Source organism: Octopus bimaculoides, chromosome 7 (assembly GCF_046866305.1).
Source record: "Octopus bimaculoides isolate indiv1 chromosome 7, ASM4686630v1, whole genome shotgun sequence".
Lineage (NCBI taxonomy): Eukaryota > Metazoa > Mollusca > Cephalopoda > Octopoda > Octopodidae > Octopus > Octopus bimaculoides.
The window spans coordinates 40,708,702-40,733,628 of NC_142934.1; positions in this window are offsets into that span (position 1 = coordinate 40,708,702).

The window sequence follows — 24,927 nt, forward strand, 5'->3', positions numbered from 1 at the left end:
CGTCTAAAACAACACCTTTGCACATTCCTTTCCACTGCTTTCAGCCTTCTATTAACCTTACCCTACTTATTAAAAAAAACTCGTTTCTCTAGTCACATTTCGTTTCTCAGTCGCTGTTTGCATCACCGCTTCATCTCTAAAGGTTTCCGCCTCCATTTCCACCCCACTCACTACACTGCTACAGCCATCCTACCCATACTCCGTACTACATCCTACCGCCTTATGCGCGTCACTATTCGTTCTAATCTCTCAAAACTACACACCATCCAGCGTCTTCTCCCTCTTACTTTTTCCATCTTCTCCGCTCAATCGCCCTCCTATGCAAACACTACGTTACGTTACATAATTCATTTAAATCATCTCTTTCATCAATTTCTCGCTCACACCAAGCAAAGTAAACTTCACTCACTCCTCCATTCCATCACACACGATGCCACTACCCCAACTCCTCCACTACCCCTCTCCCTCCTTGATACGCTCCCCCTCCTTCACCAACCCCGTCCCTCCAAACACCCCACATACATACCCCTCATCCCTTCCGTCCCAGTCTTCCACCATCCCCACCACCCTCCTACTTCTATCCACCCCTTCTCCATTTCATTCTGTTGTTACCATTCCTCCAGATCTTCCCCCACACTCCATCCAGCAACGAATTTCGGACTCGTGCCGATGTCCACAGCTTTGTGCGCCGTGTTAGGTTGATTGCGCTTTTCCGCGCCACTAATGAGGAGGACTACTTCACCGATCTGAGCCGCCGACCATCCCAGTGGACGCCAGCTCCATGCCAGTTCCAAGCAGTCGATCGTTTTGCAGGCGCCTGCCAGCGCGCTGTGGAGCGATTTTACTTTTGCAGGCGTCTCCGTCATCTGAACATCTCTCCAGTCGAACTCTCAGCACTTCGATGTCTCTGATGCTACACTGACATCATCATAAAACCGGCCGACAAGGATGGAGCCGTGGTGGTGTGGCACGCGGACCTCTACAAGGCGGAAGCTCTCCGCCAACATTAAGACACCTCCTTATACTTCCCTCTACCCTCCAACCCCATGCCCAGCTACCAACAGACTGTGTCCTCCACTATCCATGACCTCATCTCCTCCTCCCGTCTCCCCACTGCCTCCAACCTCATTGTCCGCACTCCTCGCACACCCACAATTTACTTCCCCCCCCAAATCCTCCTTCTCCCTAGCTCTCCTGTGTGACATCTCTGTCCGGCATTCGCCATGATAGATCGCTAGCCACTACGCATTCTTTATTTTCTCTCCTTGTTTCTTTCTATGTTCCTTTCTGTGGAAGAGCGTAGGCTCGAAACGTTACAGACTCTTTCACTTCCCGAGCGTTAAACTAATACATATGTTTGTTGTCTATACCACCTGCCTTCGTCTTTTGTTTTTTTTGTGAATCCCACCCCCATAAATATATATATATATATATATATATATATATATATATATATATATATATATATACATCATTCAACCACGGTAGTGGTTGAATATATTCTTTAATCCACCATTTCGTCAATCGCAGCTGTTTCCAAGTTTTCAACTAAATTGCAAACTGTTAATAGTTTTAAAGTCGACTCCTCCTCAGCTACACTTTGACATAAATAGTTTGAGATTTGATTCAGTAGAAAAAATTTACATCAAAATATCTGCGACCTCAAGGGGGTCAGTAAGGCACCTATTCGCCTTCAATTAACATAAACTTGTTAATTTTAAAATAAGAGTATACTTTTCTTAGACTCAAATGATAGAAAAATGCATGAGGAATTCAGAGTCCTTAGTCGCATTGAACAAAAATTAGTAGAAGAAAAGTTATGGGATGAAATGCCACGAAATTTCGTGTCAGTAAGTAAGGGAGGAAAGAAGTAACGCTTAGCAATAAGAATAAAGAATATAATGCTAAAATGAATATTTACGCTCCTAGGTGCCGAGCTGGCAGAAACGTTAGTGCGCCGGGCGAATTGTTTAACGGTATTTCGCCTGTGTTTATGTTCAAATTCCGCCAAAGTCAACTTTTCCGTTTCGCCATTTCGGATGTATTCAATTTGACGTACAGAATATCTAAATAATTTTTTAACGTTAAACTCTTTGAAACTTTCGATACTAGTAGAATGTGTTAAATACAACCGGGATTACTCTTAACGTTTTTGGCAAAATTTTGCATTTTAGAAGTTATTTCGTCACAAGTTAGAGAGTGACAATGGACAAATTCGTGTTTAAGTGCTAATACACGAAACTCTCAGCTTTTGAGTTATTCTCTAATTTCTGCCGATGATATATATGCATATTATACATATATGTGTAAAATAATCTCATCTCGCAATCGACCAATGAAAGACCCTCTACATGGTCACTTGATACGCTAAAAATAGTAGCCAATGTATCCCGCTACTCAGTATTTTATAAGTTAAAATCCTAAATTATTAATTGACACATTATTAATTATCGTATAACAGCAATTCCTGGAAAAATCATGTATTACATGGGAACATGTGAGCACGAAAAGTAATACTCTTAAGATTATAAACTTGGAAAAGTACAGGACACCTGTATACTTTTACACCTGTAAAAGTATAGGACAAACTATTACTTCAAGTAAAGAATAAAAAGCTTTTTACTTCAAATATTGCAGCTAAAATTACAATGTGAATATTAAAAAAAATATTTTATTATAGTTTACAAATAACACTATACTTATTTAAGTAGAATTTGGCTAATTTACTAACTTAAATACAGAAAAAAGTGACTAATTCGACAAACATATACATTAGCTGAACTGTTTTGTACAATAAATTTAAAAGATGAGAACTATAAATTAGAAGAAGTAGCATTCTTTGCTGCAATATTTTAAGTAAAAAGGTTCTTATTCTTTAGTTTGTCCTATACTTTTACAGGTGTAATAACTTGTCTTGTACTTTTCCTGGCATATAATCTTAAGAATATTACTTTTGATGCTCGTATTTTACCAGAGTTTATTTTAAGCCTGGTACTCATTCTATTGGTCTTTTTTTTGCCAAACCACTGACTTACGGGGAGAGGACAACAAAAACACTAAGTATCACGCGGTGGTTGGGGACAAACATAGACCTAAAGACACACACACATATATGTGTGTGCGCATGTGTGCGTGTGCGTGTGCGTGTGTGATGTATGTGTTTATGTGTATGTGTGTGTGTGAGTGTTTATGTATGTGTGAGTGTGTGTGTGTGTGGATGGGGTGGGTCGGGGTGTTTGTGTGTGCATTTTATTGTGTCTTTGTGCTCTACCACCGGTGACAACTTGTGCTGGTGTATTTACGTCCCTGTAATCTAACCATTCATTCAAAAAGAGAGATGGAATAAGTAACAGCCATCCACAAAATAGTGTTACTTGGGATCCATTGATCGGTTAAAACCCTTTGAGGTGGTGCTGCAGTAAAGCCGTAGTCAAATACTGAGACAAGTATAAGATAAAAGAAAATTGCACATACTGCAAGACTATCCATCCGTAACGATCCTTTCCAAGGAGCAGCAGTGACCATACGACTCGAAATATATATTGGCGCAGCCGTTGGCAGAAATACATAAGGCGCAGAGACAAAAAGCTAAAAAACTTGCTTCCGATGCGGTAACATTTCAGTCAACCAGCCTTCTAAGACGAGCATATTATTTTTCAGCCCCGAAAGTATAGAAGACATGTTGATATAGAAACAGAACATATCAGATCCTTCTCTCCAATGCTTTAACGACTTTTTACTATTACATTTGCGACTATATAATATGATTTCAATCCAGCCGATGCTGAAATTTCTCCTCATTCTTTCGGTGAAAGTAAAATATGGTACCAATGATAATGCTGAGCTTGATAAAGTCTGTAACTCCATATTGGCCTTTTGGATTTTTAAATATCATTATTTTATAAGAATACTTCCAATTGATATGCAATATATAATTACGCGCGCGTAAAAGCAACAACCCACTAATCCACACATACACACACACAATACACTCTTTCCAGCGTATTGAGTTCTATAGCAGATAATGCCTGCACTATGTCATATATATTATTGATACAGTATACTGCTGTTGCAGTTTATATATACATGTATATATATATATATATATATATATATATATATATATATATATATATATATATATATATATATATATATATATATATATGTATATATATATAGTCCTTGTACAGTTGTACATGTGCGTGTCCTTTCCGGTGAACTTTCTTTACACACACTCTCCTATATTTGCACATAAGTAGACACAGAGGTGCGCACATTCATAGACAAATACATTCACTACTTATAGATTTATAATTCCATGCACCGATAATTGAAAATTGTCAGTAACCTATAAATAGTTATAGATGTTAATGGTATTATGAATCTTTCAGGCGTTCTTCTCCCATCTGAAAGTTTACCGACCAATTTACAATTACTATACATTGCATGGTGTATATATTGGTTAAATCAAATATCTGTAACATAATGGAATTAAAGCAGGGTTACAGACGAAAAAAGAATGTTATAAATAAGATAAATCTGATTAGATCAAATCTGATATAACAATTTAGTATAGCCATAATTATATTATCAATGGAATATATAACATTTCCATCTTCATTGAGTTTAAGGTATTCGAAGCAAAGTGTTTGCATTTAAGACACTTATCTCAGGTAATGTCATAAATAGCCGTGATTACAGTACAGTTTATATATAGAAATATATTACATTATATTACACTAGGAACAAAAATAATATACTTCAGAGTGGTGTATTAGCATACAATGAAACTACTAAAGTGAACTCGAACATGGTCAATGAGCTTTCAATAAACAGCAACCCAAACTTCTCGGGGCATAAATGATCTTGATTATTGGGACTGTCTCAAAATATTGAAACTTTATCCTCTCCAGTGCCGCCGTGATCGCTACATCATTTGCAAAATATGGAGATAATACCACAAGCACTGCCCAAAGGAGGTTAACTTTAGATTCAGAATTCATCCAAGGCCGGGGCCACGTGCCATACGTCCCCTAAACGATTCAGGATCACAACACATAAATTCACTGCAATAATATTTCTTTTCCTAACAGGCCCTGTTCTATTAACATCCTAAAACAAATCAAAAAAGAAAAAGATTCCATCACCTTCAAACGAAAGCAGATAAGCCACTTATAACTGGTTACATTACTCCCTAATTGAATGGGCCATGATATCATAAAACATGACTTAAAAACGACCTAAAGGATCCTATCAAGTGGTGCTATTATGTTACATATGCTCTGGTTCGATGTTTAGCCGAAACATCTAAGCACACATGATCGTCTTGAACAAAAAGGATACGTTAAATGTTGCATATTATTGCCATATCGGTAAATGATTACAAATATTTTAGTAAGTTGCATATAATTACGTAATCTTCAATAAAAATGCAATCTGATATTACTGATACGAAATATACAATTTCAAAGACATGTAGTATTTCAGAAGTCTGAATTCTCCACTAAATGACTCAATGGAATTTGATCGTCTACTTACACGGTTGTGGTTTCCATGAGTCTACTTATTTATCTTTGGTTTATACATTTTTACTTATTCATCTGGAATGCCTACTCATTGAAGTTTTCCATGGAGCTGCTTATTTATGAACTTTTAAGACAAGAAATGAAAGTTGAATTCTCTCATAGTTTGAAGCCACGAGCAGAGGGGCAAAAGCAGGAATGATTTTCAAGTATTTCTCAAAAGTATAAGTAGCGTAGATTAACTGACACGTATCGACCAACTGTTTGCTTTCCTCGACATTTATAACAACGAAAGCTATGATGTCTAATTGTTTATTCCTCACATGAGCAAAATATGACGAATTTTGAGTGAGTGGTGTATTGTCGATTCAATAAATTTCAGTAAATATGTGGCGTTTTTTTTTATTGATTCCAAACAAGTAAAAGTGAAATATACAAAACTGAATATTGCAAATTCAAGATCTGACTTTTAGGCAAGTGCCTGACATTAAGGTCCCTTTGAGTAACGTCAATACGCACATCACCTCAGGACACACAAAAACATTATTTTTAGCAATTTTATTAACTGATTTCTCTTGACATACACCATCTTTATTTTTGTTAGGTTCTAGTTTTTCTTACATATTGCAAGTCATTTAGTTCAGTATCCTTTCTGCGCACACACGTGCGCACTTAAACCCAAATCTAAACTACACGAACACAAGCATACAGGTACAGACACACTTACACACTTACTCGCAAGAAAAACAACTGTATACACTCAGACATACACATTCATATAAAAACTATTGCACATTCACTCATGAGCACCAACTTACACACACTGATATATACACGCGCATATCTACATATTGAATCATACATACACTTTCCTTCACAAACGCACGTACATTCGCTAAAAATATACACAGAATCACCCATACAGACACAAATGCGCGCACATTTATACACACATCACACATACATTCACTTACAAATCCACATACATTCATCCCCGAACCACATTCACTTGAAATAACACACACACACCCATAAATACCCACACATACACCAACTCAAAGACAGATTCGCCCACATAGACAGATTTTCTCACAAATACAAATTCACTCACTCTTTCTTTGAGTTGAAGTGGCAGACATTAGTGAAGTCGATTCATATCGATTATAGCTATTGGTTATAGATGTTTGGTTATGTGCCAATATTAAAAATCAATAATGGTTTCTTCCTTCTTATCTCGGTAAAAAAGGTTGTTGAGGTTTGTGTATTGCGGTGGATGGGGGAGTCAAGAGAAACTTTAAACTGTGTTGTATTATCTGCTTGCATGGATTTTAGGTTTTGCATAACAACGTTGGTCACAAGATAGATATCAATATTATTTAATAGGTTTAGGGTGACGTAGGAGAAAGGGAAAGAATAATAAGCTTGTTTTTCATTTCCTTTGGGGTCGGTGAAATGTGCGCTAGCAATAAACCGGAGTTGAGCCAACGTCTAAAAGATGCTTTCCTATAAAACTCAACCTTTTAAGTTGTAAAGAACTCGACATTAACTGATTTTTGTTGGGAATCAATACGCTGGAATTGATGAGAGATCAATACACACAGCTCTAATCTGTTCCCATTGATACGGAACTGGTAGTTTAACAGCATTGATTGCGACATTTTAGGTTAATGAAGCAGACACAGATACGGTATCCTTTCCATGTGGAAGAATATTACAATATTGATTGTTGATTTAACATCCTCTCTCTCTCCTCCCCCCCTCTCTCTCTCCTCCCCATCTCTCTCTCTCTCCTCCCCTCTCTCTCTCTCGCTCTCTCTCAAAATTTCTCACCCTCTCTCAAAGAGGGGATCATTTCAGATGCTTAAATGTTGTTTGTTCGTTTTCCAATAACTAATGAGAGATCGTAGCTTCATTTAGTTCAGCAAAGCTATTATAACAACCAGTCTTGCTTTTTACGGCAGTTAATCGTTTTCTCCACACATCATATGATGGTAGTTCACTCGCTGTTGAATATTTGATTGATGGATTCGATTGACATAACGAGAAAGAATACCGTTCCGACATATTTAAAAGAAGCAGAATATCAGTTTATGGGGTTGACTTCCTGTGTATCTCTGACACCGTATTTATGAGACGTGATACAGTAGCTACTCATTGTTAATTGTTGGTAGCAGGGAAGTCTAAGACTTTTAGCTGAGAGTAACATTATGACTTTGATGTCTTTTTCGAAGAAGTTAGTAATATAAATAGATATCAAAACATAAAATGTATAATAGAAATGACAATCACTGCCAGATTATAGATTCATCCGGTCGGAAGATTTTTCAGCTTCAGTATATTTTAATAGTGAACCGAGAACTCATTAAGACTTAGAGTACACGTTCAACTACAGTTAAAGCAACGTTATATTTCGCTGTATACCTAAGCTAGTTTATCATTCAATCAATGTTATAAGATCAGGAAATGGCTGAAACTATTTTGTTCTCGAAAGAGCTACTTGTGGTAATTAGATATGTGCCTTTATATTGTCTGTTCAAATCCTCCCGCAACAGACCTCACTTGTTATCCTCCTGGTTTTAATACCCTAAATATTCTTGAAGTACAGGGAAAAATCTCAGCAACTATATACCTCCCTAAAATGGGTTACCTTGCTTCAGTTCTAGGAATCAAGAACGATACAATGATGGATGGCAAGAATTATAGAACGATATCAAAATTGTTAGTAGTAATTATTTATGTAATATAAAGATGAAATCCTGTCAAGGTAGACTTTATAGCAATGCATCAATACATGAATGCCATATTCCTTGTCATAAGTCCTGAGCTGGAATTCCACTGAAGTCAGTTTTGTTCTTCCTCATTCTGTAATCGATAAAATCTTAGTCATGCACTGGGTTCAGGTTAACTAACCATGTGTTACTGCAGCTTGTAAGGGGCCGCTGTTTTGGGTGAAAATTATCGATACCTCACAAAGGCATAATCATTGGATGCGGTGTGGTCATAATCGGAGATCACCATGGAATATAGAACCCAGTATTTGTAGTGTTTTGCAGAATATTATTGTATATTGTTGATGTGTTAGGAACCTGAAATACATGTAGTGCCTTGGTATTCCTTTATTCCTTTACTTGTTTCAGTCATTTGACTGCGGCCATGCTGGAGCACTACCTAAAAGTGTTTTAGTCGAAGAAATCAACCCCAGGACTTATTCTTTGTGAGCTTTGTACTTATTCTATCGGCCTCTTTTTGCCAAGCGCTAAGTTACGGGGGCGTAAACACACCAACATCAGTTGTCAAGCGTTAGTGGGAGAAACACACTCACAAATACTCACATACACACACGCACAACTACACATGTACATACCTCAGGCTTCTTTCAGTCTCCATTTATCAATTCCACTCACAAGGTTTTGGTCGGCCCGAGGCTGTAGTAGAAGACACTTGCCCAAAGTGCCGCACAGTTGGACTGAACCCTGAACCATGTGGTTGGTAAGCAAGCTTCTTACAGCCATGCCTTGTCATATAGTATTTTTAATGACAAATGTTACGTTGTCCTTTCCATTTTGGATAGTGTTTTCACAGTCTGTGTTCATAGAAATTGAAATTAGGAATAAAAACTGTAAGCTGTTCGAATATTAAGTCTGTATGATATAGGTTGAAATATAATGAAGCATGTTGTCAACTGTTTAAGAGACAATTTTTAGAAATAACAGTGATGCTCGAGGTATATGCTGAGAAACTTGAGTGTAAAAGGTTAGACTGAATCTTACATACAGTAGATATATTTGTGTCAAGGTGGTAAACAGGGCTTGCTACACTCAAGTCAATAGACTCCATTGAACAAGCAATAAAACAGAAAAAGTAAAACGCTGATATATGGGCCATAGAGAAATAACAGTTAAGTTTGATAAAGTCAACAAAAGCGAAGTAATTCAAGGGTGATAAACAGTCTAAACGTAAAATTGCTGTAATGACCAGTCTAAAAGTAAAATTGCTTCCCTATTTCGTGCACTAGCTTAATGATCACACCGAGAACCCAGTTTCCACAAAAACTGTTCACTGGGAGCTGCACACAGCCGGATTTCACAGGAGGGCTGCAATCAGAAAACCACTACTTTCAAAGACAAACGTTGCAAAGCGTTTAGAGTGGAGTAAAAACCTACAGAATTGGTCCCTAGAGCAGTAGAAGAATGTTATTTTCTCGGACGAGTCATCCTTTACCTTATTTGCGAACACCGGCCGAATATACGTGTGGAGACATCCAAAAGAAGCATTTGACCCAGACTGCCTTCTCCCAACTGTTACACACGGAGGAGGATCTTTGATGATCTTGGAGGGTAGCGATATCTTGTAAATCCGCCGGCTCAATGGTTTCCCTTCATGGCAGAATTAATAGTCAAGACTAAGCATTTTATCTGAACAAATTCATCCTATGGTTGCGAAACTGTTTCCAAAGGGAAACGCAATCTTTCATGATGATAATGCACCAATTCACACAGCTAAAGTTGTTACTGAATGGCATGAGGAACATTCTAGTGAAATTAACATCTTATCTGGCCACCACAGTCCCAGATCTCAATATACTTGAACATTTATGGTACATTTTACGAAAACAAGTAAGGAGTCGATATCCTCCACCATCATCCCTACACAAACTGGAGACTGTTTTAGCTGAAGTATGGACAAAAATATTCCTTTCGAAACAATTCAACCTTTCTGCGAGTGCATACCTCATAGAATTCATGCCGTAATTACTGCCAAAGGCGGTCCTGCACCACATTAAAATAAATTTGTTTGAAATTTTAAGGTGCTTCCATTACTTTGTCTAAACCCTGTATGTGCTGAAGTAAATCACTATTATTAACAGTTATTCGTCAATGGAGATTGGAGCTTTGCATTTGTTTTTAACTTATTAAAATTTTTTTCTTCTAAATCGTTCTTGCCGTCCTTTACTTGCAGTTAGATATCTGTGAATAAAAACTTGATAGAATATTTCTAAATTCGAAAAATATAAAAATACCATTTCAAGAGAAAAATGTGAAGCAATAAAATGCTGCTTATCGAACATCAGGGTTTTTTTTTCAAATAATATGCGCGAAATGAAAGAAGTATTTGTATTTTGAGCCTGATCCTCAAAAAATAAAAAAAAATTGGATTTTGTAAAGATTTTTTTTTGCTGCTTTCGCGGATTCCCGTGACTCTCTCTCTCTCTCTTTCTCTCGCCATCTATTTCCTTTATTATGAATTTGAATTGGTAGCTTTAATCATAGGTAATCGTTCATTAGGCAATTACACAACTATGAATGCTACCCCTGTAGATGCGTTGAAGTTACTCTCTTGAGAGTGTTTGTTGATCCTGACCGTTGATCTAGGATTCATCAATGTAAGAAGCACCGCTGGCTCAGTTGAGCTCTTCCACTACCTATTTATAATCATCCATCCTGCAGGCCATGACTTCACTGTATCTCTGGCAGGCTGGCTGAATGAGTGCTATGCAATACCAAAGGCCAGCCCGTAACCATACTGGGCATGGTCATTATTCCGAGAGGTATTTTCAAAATGCCTGCATATTCACAGAAAATACTCGCATACCCAAGGGTTTATAATGACTAGAAATAAGGTTTTAAGTTGTTGCTTAACCTCCTATCTTTGCTGATTGATCGGACATTTAATCGAAGTCATTCTTTTCCTTAATTTAATTTGAAATATAATGTTCAATGGTATCCTTTTCGTTTAAGACGATAGTACCTGAGTGACCTTTTAAGTGCTCTTTCACTTATTTTACAACATCGTTCAAAAGGTGGCGCATTCATTTACCTTGCGAGGGGTAGCTATTTCGAGAACACAATAGAAACTCGTGTTATATTCTAGCATGCATTATACTATGCTCTCGATCTCTTTTGTCTTGGTTTGCTTCCAGCTGCTCCCAGTCTAGTTAATATCAATGTGGTTTTTCAATTTCACTCATGAAGACAATTGTTATAACACACTGATGAGTATCTGTTTGAAGCAAAAGAAATCATAATTACGAAACTTGTTCATTGCAACGTTCTTTCTTTTCAAAGTGCTATTTTACTCTATTATATTTTATTCTATTTTATTATATATTAACTTTGCTTCTTCAGTCAATTAATTTTAATGATTTTTTCCTTTAGACATTATTATTTCAAAAGATAAAATTTCGTTTCAATTCTTTGAAATTTATGGCATAATCATATTTTTGTTGTTAAATCAATGACATAGTGAATGGATGTTTAGTGCTTGCTGGTTTGTAGATAGCATTGACGTAGCGAATGAATGTTTAGTGCTGTTTTGTAGATAACAACATTCAATGAATGGTTTCCGTTTATTATTCTAGTTTGAAAGTAGCATTCTGTTTTACTTCTGAAATTATTGCAATTAGAGTGAAGAGTTGGTCGTTGAAGAATTAGAATGCCCGAGTTCTAGTATCGATTAACATCTTGAGGTCAAACTACTTCATTTGCAAAGCTAATGTTGATAAGCGTATCAACACCGCGTCCTACATATTTTCTTCTTGTAAAATGTAAATCAATGACACACTGGAAATAGAGAGCCTGTGAGTGACTGTTGAACGTGCTTGAAATGCAGTTACATTTCTCTCAATTTACTTTACATTGGATTTGTCTCGAGTAACGAGTTCTAACATGACCTTTGCCAGTCACTGGGCCAAATTAGAAAATATAACCGATGATAAGCTAATTAACTCGAGAGGGTCATGTATACATCGCTGACAGGTAAATTACTGCAGTATTCATCCAGAGAAAATGTTTCTTGTGGCCGTAACACAATATATATCTGAGAAAGACAAACATTTCCTCAGGTAGCGGCCACTGAAATCGCCAAATGCACTTCGGTGACGTTGGGCTTATTCATAGTCTGTGATAACAGCCAGCCACATGCCAAAATAAGATTCAGTTGTCTAGGCGGTAGACAAGAGTCACTGCAATGAAGTTTATCGCGCCTGGCTTCTTTACATAGACCATCGGCATCACTGATGCTTCTAAAAATATACTCTTATGCAGTTGATAACACGTTCAATATATAAGTCTATGTCATACAGATAACATTTTAGACATCCTACAGAATTTATGTGCAGTTGCACGCTTTCCATGAACCCAGATTTTCAAAACGCTATCAAGTATGGAAGCGGCAAAGAAATATTTGTCATCGAAATGTCGTACTACGATACCAAGAAGCAATATGTATTTCAGGTTACTAGGAAATGAACAGTATACAACAGTATACAGTAATAGAGTGCAACAGACTGCAAATGTTGGGTCCTGCATTCCGCGTTGACTGTGATCTCTATATATTTATTCCTCTTGCCCACACTGCATACCGATTCACTTCAATATATATTGTTTCTTTAAACACAGAATGTCAATGAGCTTTTCTCTCTTGACGTATACCGAGAAAATCTACCTGACAAGGATGCATAGAGGACTATTTTGATTTAACGTTACTTGAATTGCGTATACCGGATATTTTGTTCAGTGAAGCGGCTATTTGCAGTAGTGGTGAATGTTTCCTATACATAGAATGCGACGAATTTCTTCTAAGCATGTGGATGGCTTCGAATGCACGCAATTGATAAGCCTTAAGTAGGCTGAAATACATCTGGCGTTCTTGCTAGCCGCTACTTGGCTGATTTTCATCTTTCTTCGATATATTCTGAGCTGTTTAACAGAGCACGTTCAACGGACGTTAGCTTTGGATAAAGAGAGTAGTAACCTGTGTGTCAATGACGTTAAATGTGATACATAGAGACCTAAACTTCAGCTTGACAAAAAAGAAAAATGAGATTGTGTTGGAGAATTAAATTTTGGGGCGTTAAGGGACAATGATTGCAAGCTTTTAATGATTGCTCTGCTAACCGAAAAATAGAAGCCTAATCTCCCTAAGATCATAATAAAAAGCAACACTGGAGAATGAAGTTCTATATATAGATGTATATATGTGGTGATCAATTTGGACTGTCTTCCACCATAGGTGTGACTACATGGAATACCTGGGGGAAGAGAAATCAATAAAGCACTGATTTCATTTTAAATATTCACAAATCAAATTTAGGATAAGGGAAGTAGGGAAGTAGGAAATTATAATACTCAGGCATGAGACTATTAAATTAGCATATTAATGCATGCGTTCATTATTTTCACCTCTCAATGAAACTGTTTCGTATTTCATAGCATAGAAGTTATATTGCTGCGACAAACGCTTATGTAGTCCATCCTCACACATTCTTTAATCATATATTAAGAATTGTTCAAGCATTTATTGATATTTCATCCGCTGATGAGATTGAACATGCAATAGAAATAGCGTCCATTAATTGATGTAGTTCCCATCAAGCGTACCTTTACATATAGTAACATATATATGTCACTAATATAGTAGATTACACTGAGTTCTGTTTGTAATATTGAGTAATCTGTGAATATTACATAAAGGGAAATGAGTTGAGAAATATATGCATTAATACTTTAGGTTTTAAATAACCAAAGCGTACGACCTACAATGTATAAATTGTGTACATATATCAGATTCTATTTTTGTTCTCTGTAAGATTCTGTCGTTGTGTGGAAATAGTATTTGGGTATACCTGACGTGTTTATTTCGTCGCTCGTTATAGCATGAAATAATTCTAAGCTATATTCAAAATACTGCTGTATGTAGAAGTAACCTCCCTCTCTCTGTCTCTCTCTCTCACTCTCTGTCTCTCTCTCTCACTCTCTGTCTCTCTCTCTCACTCTCTGTCTCTCTCTCTCACTCTCTCTCTCTCTCTCTGTATATATGTATGTATGTATGAATGTATATATATATATACATACGCATAAATATACGCATATATGTATGCATGTATGTATGTATGTATGTATAGCATCATAATTTTGAAATATCTATATAACCGTCAAAAGCCTATGTTTTTTACTTTATTATTTGTGTTGCTTAATATATAAAGTTGCTATTTCTTTTCAGATATTATCAGAAAAAAGTAATTAAAATTCATTAATTCATTAAAATGATAGTTCTATCGGACTTTCAAAGAGGTTAAATTGTTGATGCTCGGATAGCAGGTGCTAGCGTACCGAAAACAGCTGAAATGTTTGGTGTATCAAGAAGTACTGTCTCGAAAGTAATGACAGCCTTTGAGAAAGAGGGGGAAAAACCTCCACGTCGAAACAAATCTCCGGAAGAGACCAAAATATTCAGATAGGGACCGTAGGACTATTACGCGAATTGTTAGAAAGGACCACAAAAGTACAGCTCCCAAAATTACCGCAGAGCTTAATGACCAAATCGAGAATCCAGTTTCCACAAAGCCTGTTCGCCGGGAGCATCACAAAGCCGGATTTCACAGGAGGGCTGCAATCAGAAAACCACTACTTTCAAAAACAAACGTTACAAAGCGTTTAGAGTGGAGTAAAAACCTACAGAATTAGTCCCTAGAAGAATGTTATTTTCTCGGACGGGTCATCTTTTACCTTATTTCCGACCACCGGCCGAGTATACCTGTGAAGACAGCCAAAAGAAACATTTGACCCAAACTGCCTTCTTCCAAATGTTTTAACACGGAGGAGGATCTGTGATGATCTTGGAGGGTAGCCTTTTCTTGGAAATCCCCGGCTCAATGGTTTCCCTTCATGGCAGAATTAATAGTCAAGACTATTTAAGCATTTTATCAGATCAAATTCATCCTATGGTTGCGGAACTGTTTCCAAAGGGAAATGCAATCTTTCAGGATGATAATGCACCAATTCATACAGCTAAATTTGTTACTGAAGGGCAGCGGAGCATTGTAGTGAAGTTGAACATCTTATGTGACCACGACAGTCCCCAGTCTCAATATAATTGAACATTTATGGTGCATTTGAGCAAAACAAGTAAGGAGTCGATATCCTCCACCATCATCACTACACAAACTGGAGACTGTTTTAGCTGAGGAATGAACAAAAATTCCTTTGGAAACAATTCAAACTTTGTACGAGTGCATACCTCATAGAATTCAAGCTGTAATTACTGCCAAAGGCGGTCCTACCCCATATTAAAATAAATTTGTTTGAAATTTTAAAGTGTTTCCATTATTATTGTCCAACTCCTGTATATATATACATGAAATTAATAATTAGTATTTAGGTTTTCGTCATTCAAATTACTGGATGATTGAGCGATTCGCAAATGTATATATGTAAAATAAATATAAACAGCAGTTTGCAATGTTTCACCAAAAAAGGGGAATTATAATTGTCACTAAATGTGACTAGTTTATTTACTTTTGCACTAGTTTGACCAAATATACACGTGTTGAGGTGACCACGAAATTAGATTTGTATATATTTGTGGATATTTATTTGTAGTCGAGTCTATACGTGTGCATTTGTATGGGTATTTATACATATTTTCATTTATCCCGCTCGGTATATTCTACTGATGAAAGAAGAGTTATACTTATCTAGAAGTAGATCAAACTAGGATTATCCGAATTGTTTTGTTAATTTTTGGTTTGTCCAATTTTCCCGCTTTGAACCTGTGTACATTGAAGCGAACCTTGAACTGGTTGGACTATTTGGCATCTTCTATCATATAGGCACACTGGCTTCTGTGTCCTTAATTATAATTATATTCGTATTTCCTTTACATCTTTTTTCTATAGCAATAGCTTATCAAAACTCGGTTTAATTCTTCACGTGAGCACCAACTCTGCTGGTGATTTTCTTGAATTTATATTTGGATTGACGGTTAGTCTATATACCCTTAAGAAATTTTGTTAGTGCTTCGTCGTTACTTAATTTTTTCTTAGTTTTTCTTAACGCTATTTTTGAACGTGTCAACAAATCTTTCTACCTGCCTATTTGACCTCGGGTAGCAGGGTGAAGTGAAAATATGCTTTATCGCATGCATTTTACAGAAGTTCTTGAATTAATATCCCGAAAATTGCGTTCCATTTTCAGAAACTAACGTGTCTGGAACATCGTATGGGCCAAACAATTCATACAAGAACTTTATAGGTTTTACCGAATTACTTTTAATCAATATATTGTCCAAACACGGGATTGCAAATTCACAATCAGATAACATAGCATCCATGATTTGCTGAAATATTGCCGGTGCAACATTTAATCCAAAAAGTAATCGGGTATATTTGTACAATCCTCTATGTGTATTTATTGTGAGATACTTTGAGCATTTGTCATTTACTTTAATCTGTAAATAAGCGTCAGACAGATCCACTTTGGAGAACATCTTTCCATCATTTAATTTTTGAAAATGTCCTCTGGCGTCGAGAGTGAATGTTGGCATGTCTTTAAGGCAGTCGTTCAATCCTGTATCGAAATCAGCACACAGCCTAATCTTTAATGCACACCGTGGGTGCCGCCCAATTAGAGTAATCCACCTTTTTGATGATTCCACTCTTTTTCAGTCTGTCCAAACGATTTCAATTGCTGCGAACGGTACTTTTCTGTTCGAGTTAAACACAGGTAGAGTGTTTTCATCTACTTGAATGCAGGATTCAGTCATGTTACATAGACTTAAGTCCTCCGATAGTACTTCAGGAAACACCTTTTTAAAATGTTTTCTTCAATTCCTCAGACGATTTGTTTTTAATGGGACAACCATTTATGTTTTTGCAATAGAGACTTATGGAGAGGTGCCATAAGTCAAATAGCTCCCAAACAATCTGTACCAATGTAATTTATCGCCCATCACGCCACGCGCAAATTTCACTGTTTTACGTAACCTCGGTTTCCCGATTTTTCTTCATGTATCTGTATTATTGAAATATCACTACCCGTATCAAACTGTAGTTTAATAATTACACCATTGATTTTTACGTGTACAAATTTTATTTTTTTATATTTTTTAAAATTTTTGGTCGTATTCACTTTCTATTGAAAACACCATAAAACTTTTTGCGTTCGACCCTCGTAATCTTGTCCTGCAGTGTGAACTCTTGTAACCAAGTTTCTGACAACTATGGCATTTTCGGTTTTTAAACGGACACTCTTATCTGAAATGTAGACCTCTACCTGCGGAACATGGATTGGGGTCTGGCACTCTTTTTTAGTTGTACCTTTCGGGTCGGGTCGACACATCTGTATCTTTACGGAATCTTTCTCTTGAACTTTTTTCACGTCGTGCTTCAGGTTTACATTTGCTTGACGTTGTTCTACAATGGTCTGTAGGGATAGTGTTGGTTCGCATGCTACATTTTTGAGAGAATCCTTGCCCGCATTCCTCTATTTTCGGTTGCAGTAAGGCCTTGTACGAAGATAGGGGATTTAAACATCCTGGATGAGTTCCTGAAGTTTAAAGCTTTCAGACTACTCCGGCGTATACAATAAAGTCATCATCGTAATTTTTTGATAATTTCTAACACTCCATTCGAGTGTTAAATAACGAGCTGTTGTCTCAAAAGATCGTTGAGAGCGATTTCATAGCTTCTTGGAAACAAATGTCACTCGACAATATAAAGTTACAGTGGCGTTCATGCTCGGCCGGAGTTGCCTTGCGTAGTAATAGCCACACTGTCTCCGCATCCGACCATGACTCGCAATCTTTGTTAAGAATTTCCCCGTACTTTCTTTAGTATGCAAGAAACGCAATAACTTCCAGATTATAAGTGAATTCAGGAATCGAGTTCGCCACGCCGTCTGGCGTAAAAGAACTTACACAGAATTTTTGGTCTTCCTTGACTGTAACTCAATTAACTGCTGTTGTTTTTGTAATATTTCCTTCTGCAACTCCTGTAGTTGTTCCTGTTGCTTCTCTTGAAGCTGCATTACTGCAGCTAATAGGTTGTCCATAATTTAACAATTTGTATGATGCACACATTTTCAAATAACCTACCTGAGCTTCAAAAAATCCTCGTCGCCAGATGTTATATCCTTACGCCTCCAATATCGTAGTATGGTTGATATTGTCGGTGATAGATAAAGAATACACTGTAACAGTATTATAGCAATGCAAAATAGAAACAGAGGCAATGCCAAACACGTAACAAACCAACAATCAATATTTCCAATACACTAACTCGAAGTGTAAACTGTACCTCAACTTCGAAGGCCAAACTACGAACTGATTTATTTTATTGAGCACTCAGGCTCAATAAAGCGGGGACGATACACAGACAGACAACACACACAGTGGGGACGTAAAATATGAAGGAAATTTATGAATTATAATAATGAAAATGAAATGTTTTACCTGCTACCCACTCGCAAGCAGTGTAATTCAAAAGTTTTTAGTTAACGTTTGTAAATCAGTTCTTTTTTCCTTTTTGCATCTTATTTTAAAAGTCACTATAAATTAAAAAAAAAATTTACTTACTTTTTCCTTTTTTATCACGCTAGATACTGCGTCAACTCATAGAATTCCACCACTGGTGGCAATTCGTCGAATTGAACCCGTAGTCCCGATATCTCTATCTTGTCCCCAAATAGTTCTTTTAGTTTCTCACCACTCAAGCAAGATTGCTTTGGTGTTTTCAGAGTATTCGTTCGACGTTAATCTCACCCTAATTGCTGACTTTATCTCTGTAATCCTCTTCCCCACTTCAAAACCTTTCGTGCATTCCATCAAATTCCATATATGTTTTGGTTCTTTTTTCTGTAATCCTTCTTGCCCTCCACTACTGGTCCCCTCCGATGCCGCTGGCATTGGCACCTCCCTCCCCCCTGCTGGCATCTCCCGTCTTGCCTCCCTTCGCCTCCGCAACTTCACCCTCTCCTCCGCGCTGGCTCCGTCTGATGTTGCTCGTCTCTCACACCGAGGCTCCTTCGCACCTCCCCTTCCCCTCCATAGTGGACTCTGCGGTGGCGAGTTTGCCACTCCCTCCCTCCTCCTCCACCTCTCTACCACCAAAAGCTGCTTTTCCACACCTTCTGCACTCCCTTCACATCTAGGGTTTTGCTCATCGACGCCTCGCTCCTTCTCCTCGCCCTGCCGCCTCTGCTCCATCACCTCCTCGTCGCACTTCTGGGGGCACCCCGACTCTATGTGTCCCCGTACTCCACACTGGTAGCAGATTGGAGGTGTTCCCCCCCCCCCCCCTACTACTCTGACTCTCCCTTCCTCAGGCAACACGACCTCCTCTGCAATCTTGTGCAAATCCGGCAAACCGACCCGGACCGCCACCTCGAGGCCGCACCCTCAACAGTCCACCTCAGGCGGTCTTGCTACCCTTAAAACCTTCGCCTCTTCCCCCGAGCCATACATAATGGCTGCCACCAGCTACGCCTCATCAATCTCAGTGGGCACCCTGCCGATTCCCACTCTGGACACACGTTTGCCACAGCAAGTTGGCAGTGGCACACACTCCGGCGATTCCAGCGCCACAGTGGAGCGGTTCACTGCGTCTCATTCGCTCACGAACCCAACCTCCACCACCCCGCACCTCCTACCTCTGGTACAGAAAGTCGTAAGGTCCTTCACCTCCTTCAGACACACCTCCAACACTTCCACAGCAGCTACCTTAATTCCCTTCGATGCCATGGACAGCGCTCCATACATCACCGTTCGCCCAGGTTACATTCGCTGTCAAATCCTGCGGCGGGGTCAACCTCAGGCCGGCACCGTCCCTCTCAATAAGCCTGCTAAACCGCTTCAATCTCTCCTCCTCTACTTCCACCTCTCGAACTCGCAAAACGTCCGCAGCTAAGTTTCTTCCAGTTGCTGCAGCACAGCTGCCGGCTGGAACCGGTTCGCCTTCCATCGCTTCCCCCATCAACAACTGGTCCCATAAATGGGAAAGAAAACAAAAATCACAGGCAAAAACAACAGCAACGAACAACTCAACAATTAAACAATTAAGCCAAACGACTAGGTTCACCCCTACGGGAGACCTTCAACAATTAATCAACAATGGAACTCACGGGGATCAAAATGTGATTAAATGAAACAGCAAAAAAAAAAAAAAACACGAACATGATCTCGACCAAACTACGAACTGCTGACTACGTCTGGCTGCTACTGTTTATGTGTAGTGGTCCACCCGTCTGTTCTCGTCAGAGGGTGTCGTACTCTCGCCATAACAAGTTGAAAGGCATTTTCTTCTATGAAACAGCCAATGAAAATGGTATTCTAAATGCTCTATAGCATTAGTTTTTCAATGTCCTTCCTAGTCTAGTGTCATTACACAGCTGAGAAGGATGAATAATGGCTACTATTTATAAAAAATATTCAGCGTGGTAGAAGTCCAGAAGGTTATAAGTACTTTTAAAATATCTTAGAATTATTAACATACTCTGTGAGGTCCGCAACTAAATCGATAACCTTTATAAGAATGTGTATCTGTGGAAGTGCGATCTTATTGTTTATGCACATTGATAATTACTGATGCAAAAATTGCTCTTTTAAATAAATACTGGCGGTAATAAATATTTGACGAGAGGTTGTTAGGATCTTTTCCTTTTGGCCGGCACATAGAAAAAACTAATTTTTTGTAACTAAATAGTTTCACATTTCGTATATTGGTAGAATGTGTCATTTAAAACATCATTTACTCTTGGCGTGTTAAAGTTGTCGTATTTTGGTAATTTCAACCAATCAATGACGTGTATTCAGCCGAATAAAATTACTGCCGTTGTTTGTCAACAACAACTATCGGCGGTGTATATTTCGTTTATCACTGTTATGATATCGTTCGTGCGTTTGTACTGGTTTTAGCTTTAGGATTTTAGGGATAGGGTTAGGGTTCAGGTTTTAGAGTTAGGGTTAGGGTTTTAGGGTCAGGGTTAGGATTTTAGGGTTAGGGATAGCGTTTTATAGTTAGGGTTAGGGCTTTAGGGTTAGGTTAGGGTTAGGGTTTTAGGGTTAGGATTTAGAGTTAGGGTTAGCGTTTTAGGGTTAGGGTTGGAGTTTTAGAGTTATGATAAGGGTTGGGATGTTAGGGTTAGAGTTACGGAAACATGTGAAAAATGCAGAAATTGGAGAAATTTCGAAAACGCTAAAATAACTCATACCTGAATTGATTAAACTATACATACGTGTATCTCAAATGTAAATATATCAGAAATAACAGTGACAAACTAGATGTACACCACCAGAACGTCTTGTTGACAAACCAAAGCAGTAATTGTTTTCACTTCAATAGACATCATTGATTGGTTGAAATTACCGAAATACGGCAACTTTAACACGAAATAACTTCGAAAATATAGAATTTTCTTAAAAACGCCAAGAGTAAATGATGTTTTAAATGACACATTCTACCAGTATACGAAATTTGAAAGTGTTTAGTTACAAAAAATAATTTTTTTTTATGTGACGGCCAAAAGGAAAGGATCCGTTTGTTAATTCGTTGACTGATGAAACCGTTGTATTAATTAAAGATATACCTCAACAATTATACTTATCAAGGAATTTTTACCACCTCCAAGTTTTAAAACATCTTGAGCCAATTCTGGAGATTAATCATCGCCCAAAAGGCTGTGAAGTACATCTCTGTCGTGTCTCCAGGAATAAGATGACTTCAAGTGTCTTTTAACTTGGCTTTTTTAGTGCCTCTTAAAATTACTGAATGTGAAGTTCTGCTAGCGCAATCGAGGCGCTATTAATAAATTAGAATTGCTTAAAAATTTCAAATTTCGATTAAAAGATTCAAAAGCGTTTTGTTTTGCCATCATGTACTTATTCTCCACAAATCACATACCAGCTCTTTAATACATGGTGTATCCCAAATATTTTGCTAAAATTACAAACGTGCCTGTAAGTATTGGCTAAATTCAAGAATTTAGAAGTAGAATTTGTTAATTTTGGTTCCTGAAATAAATTAGCAGCAGCGTCTAAAGAAACATTAGCGAACCCGCTTTTCCTTTCCGTTGCTGCAATTTGGTAAGCTGAAGCTTTAAAGGAATGTTATTTTTAATAGTTCCTGAAAGTGTATCTAGAAAACTGTCCTCTTCTTTCATAATAAAATATCTCGAGTAGCCATAATGTTTGTATTTTGATGCGTCAGGAAATGTATTTTGATATATTTTTAAATTATCGAATTCACTGACACAATTACCTTCTAAAGCACGAAATATTACGTTGTAGATATCATCATTATATTATATTTTATCTTACTGCTAAGATATTACTGCTCGAATTAATGTTTCTAGTTTTCAGCATACTCATTTCTTTACTTCACTCATATTCATACTGAGTTTCCTAAACAACGTTTTCAATGCAGATTAGTGGCGTTCTGAAGCGTTTTCATGTGCACATATCTCAAAATTACTTATAAAAGAACAAACCTCGGCAATGACGAATATTGTTAAATGAGCTGATTCGAATAATCAGCAAAACACGATAGAGTTTTCTGAAGTAATATTTTAAAATTTTGTTATATAAAAGTGTCATCCGCTTCCATTGACGAAAAACAAGAGAAATTGTTCGAATTTAATTTTTATTGAAATTATCTCACATGAAATTTGATTTTCTGAAGAATTTCTTGTGGAATTAAAATAACTTCTAACATTGCAGGGGCAAAGGTTTTCTGAAGATATTTTGGTTTTCGTGAATGTTAAATATTGAGAATACACAACACTTATTTCTGTAAATTCTTTAGGGACCCATCTGTGCAATTATGCGTCCCCCCTCTATAAATGTTGGCGTAAAGCCTCATGTTTTGAAAGTTGTTGCGCAATTGTCTGCTTGATGTTTTGCTTTTGTTTTAGAAAGGATTTTGACTCTTATGTGGTGCCTGAAAAGAGTTATAGGTGAATGAACATTCCCATTAGAAAAAACATATGATTTATGACTACTTCTTGTCTCACTTTCTACCATAACACTTATCACACGTTTTGCACACAGCACAAAGATATAATTATTTTCAACGTATAAATATTAGTAATATAACACTTAACCACAAAACCCAACTATTACAATTGTCTCTACATTTTCTCCTCATGTTCTGTGCTAGACTGAGATTTAAGAATATGTTCGTTGTTTTTCTGTAGCTTGTTTTATTTCATTGTATTTGTAATTTTAAGTTTCTTTCATTTATGATCTATTTTTATATTTGTTAATTTCAAAACATTTCCCTAAATATCAGCAATCACATTTCTCTACATTCGTCGTTTGCTTAGCCTAAAGCTTCTTCCTTGTAAATACTTGCATGCATATATATACATATATACATTCAGACACGTATAGATATAAGTATATGTTTTTCTTACATGCATGTAAGAAAAAAGAAAACGGAAAAGTTCGGAGAAAAGGAACAGAAAGTCTAAGAAAAGCACGTGTATATTTACATGCTGAAGTGATCGGAAATGGAGAGATAGAGAAAGTGATTTTTGAAGGAAAGTGCGAAAATGGTCAATATATATATATATATATATATATATATATATATATATATATATATATATATATATATATATATATATATATATACATATATATATGTGTGTGTGTGTGTGTAGTAGTAGCAGCTGTATGCATGTGTTTGTGTTTATGTGGGTGATGTATTTGTGAGGGAGTGCAGATAACAGGTTAGTAACACTAGTTAGATTTAGTTTTGAAAGGTGAGGTAAGGTGTATTTGTGTGAATAGATGTTGTTGTATGTGTATGTCAGTGCGTATAAGCGTGTGTGTGTGTGTGTGTGTGTGTGTGTGTGTGCGTGTACGTAAGTTTGCGTATGCATGTGTGTGTTGGTATGCTTGAACAGTGTTTGTTCATGATAAAATATGAAAACGTCTTTGTATGTGTGCCGTAAGTATGCATGTAGTAGGGAGGTATAAGTTATCTGTGTAGGTTTGTGGAAGTGTGCGGAAGATATATATGTATATATATCAATCGTTCCTCTCCGGGAACAGTACTCACTAACTCATGATTGAGAGCCCGACGCTCTAATCATTGAGTATATGCATCTGCGTATACTTATACATATATACACATGTGTGAATATGTGTATATATATATATATGGTTTATGAAAATCTTCAGGACTAAGATATATAATTGAAATTCCGTCCACTGACACTCACATTGTATATAACCAATTTCACTCATTTAGCGAAATGTGTAAAATGGTTATTTTGGCTGGTAGTGCTATCGTGTATCGACATTGGCGGTAATAGGGTAATGTACAACCAACACGCAGAAAAGTGAAATCTACTTCAAACCCCACTCTAAAGCCTCGAGCATTGAAGGATATGTCGTATAATGAAGATTTAGACACTCAGTTTCTCTCAAAAGAAAACAAAACGAGACATGATGGCCATATCTGGAACACTTTTGAATGTAGATATTTCTAGTTAGAGCTCATTTGTTGCAAAACAATAAACATCATTTTCTGCAATGTTTCCAATACATGTAGGCACAATCTCCTACAAACACCCGAACAAGAATTACACATACACGCACACACTCACGCACACAGAGACGTAGACAA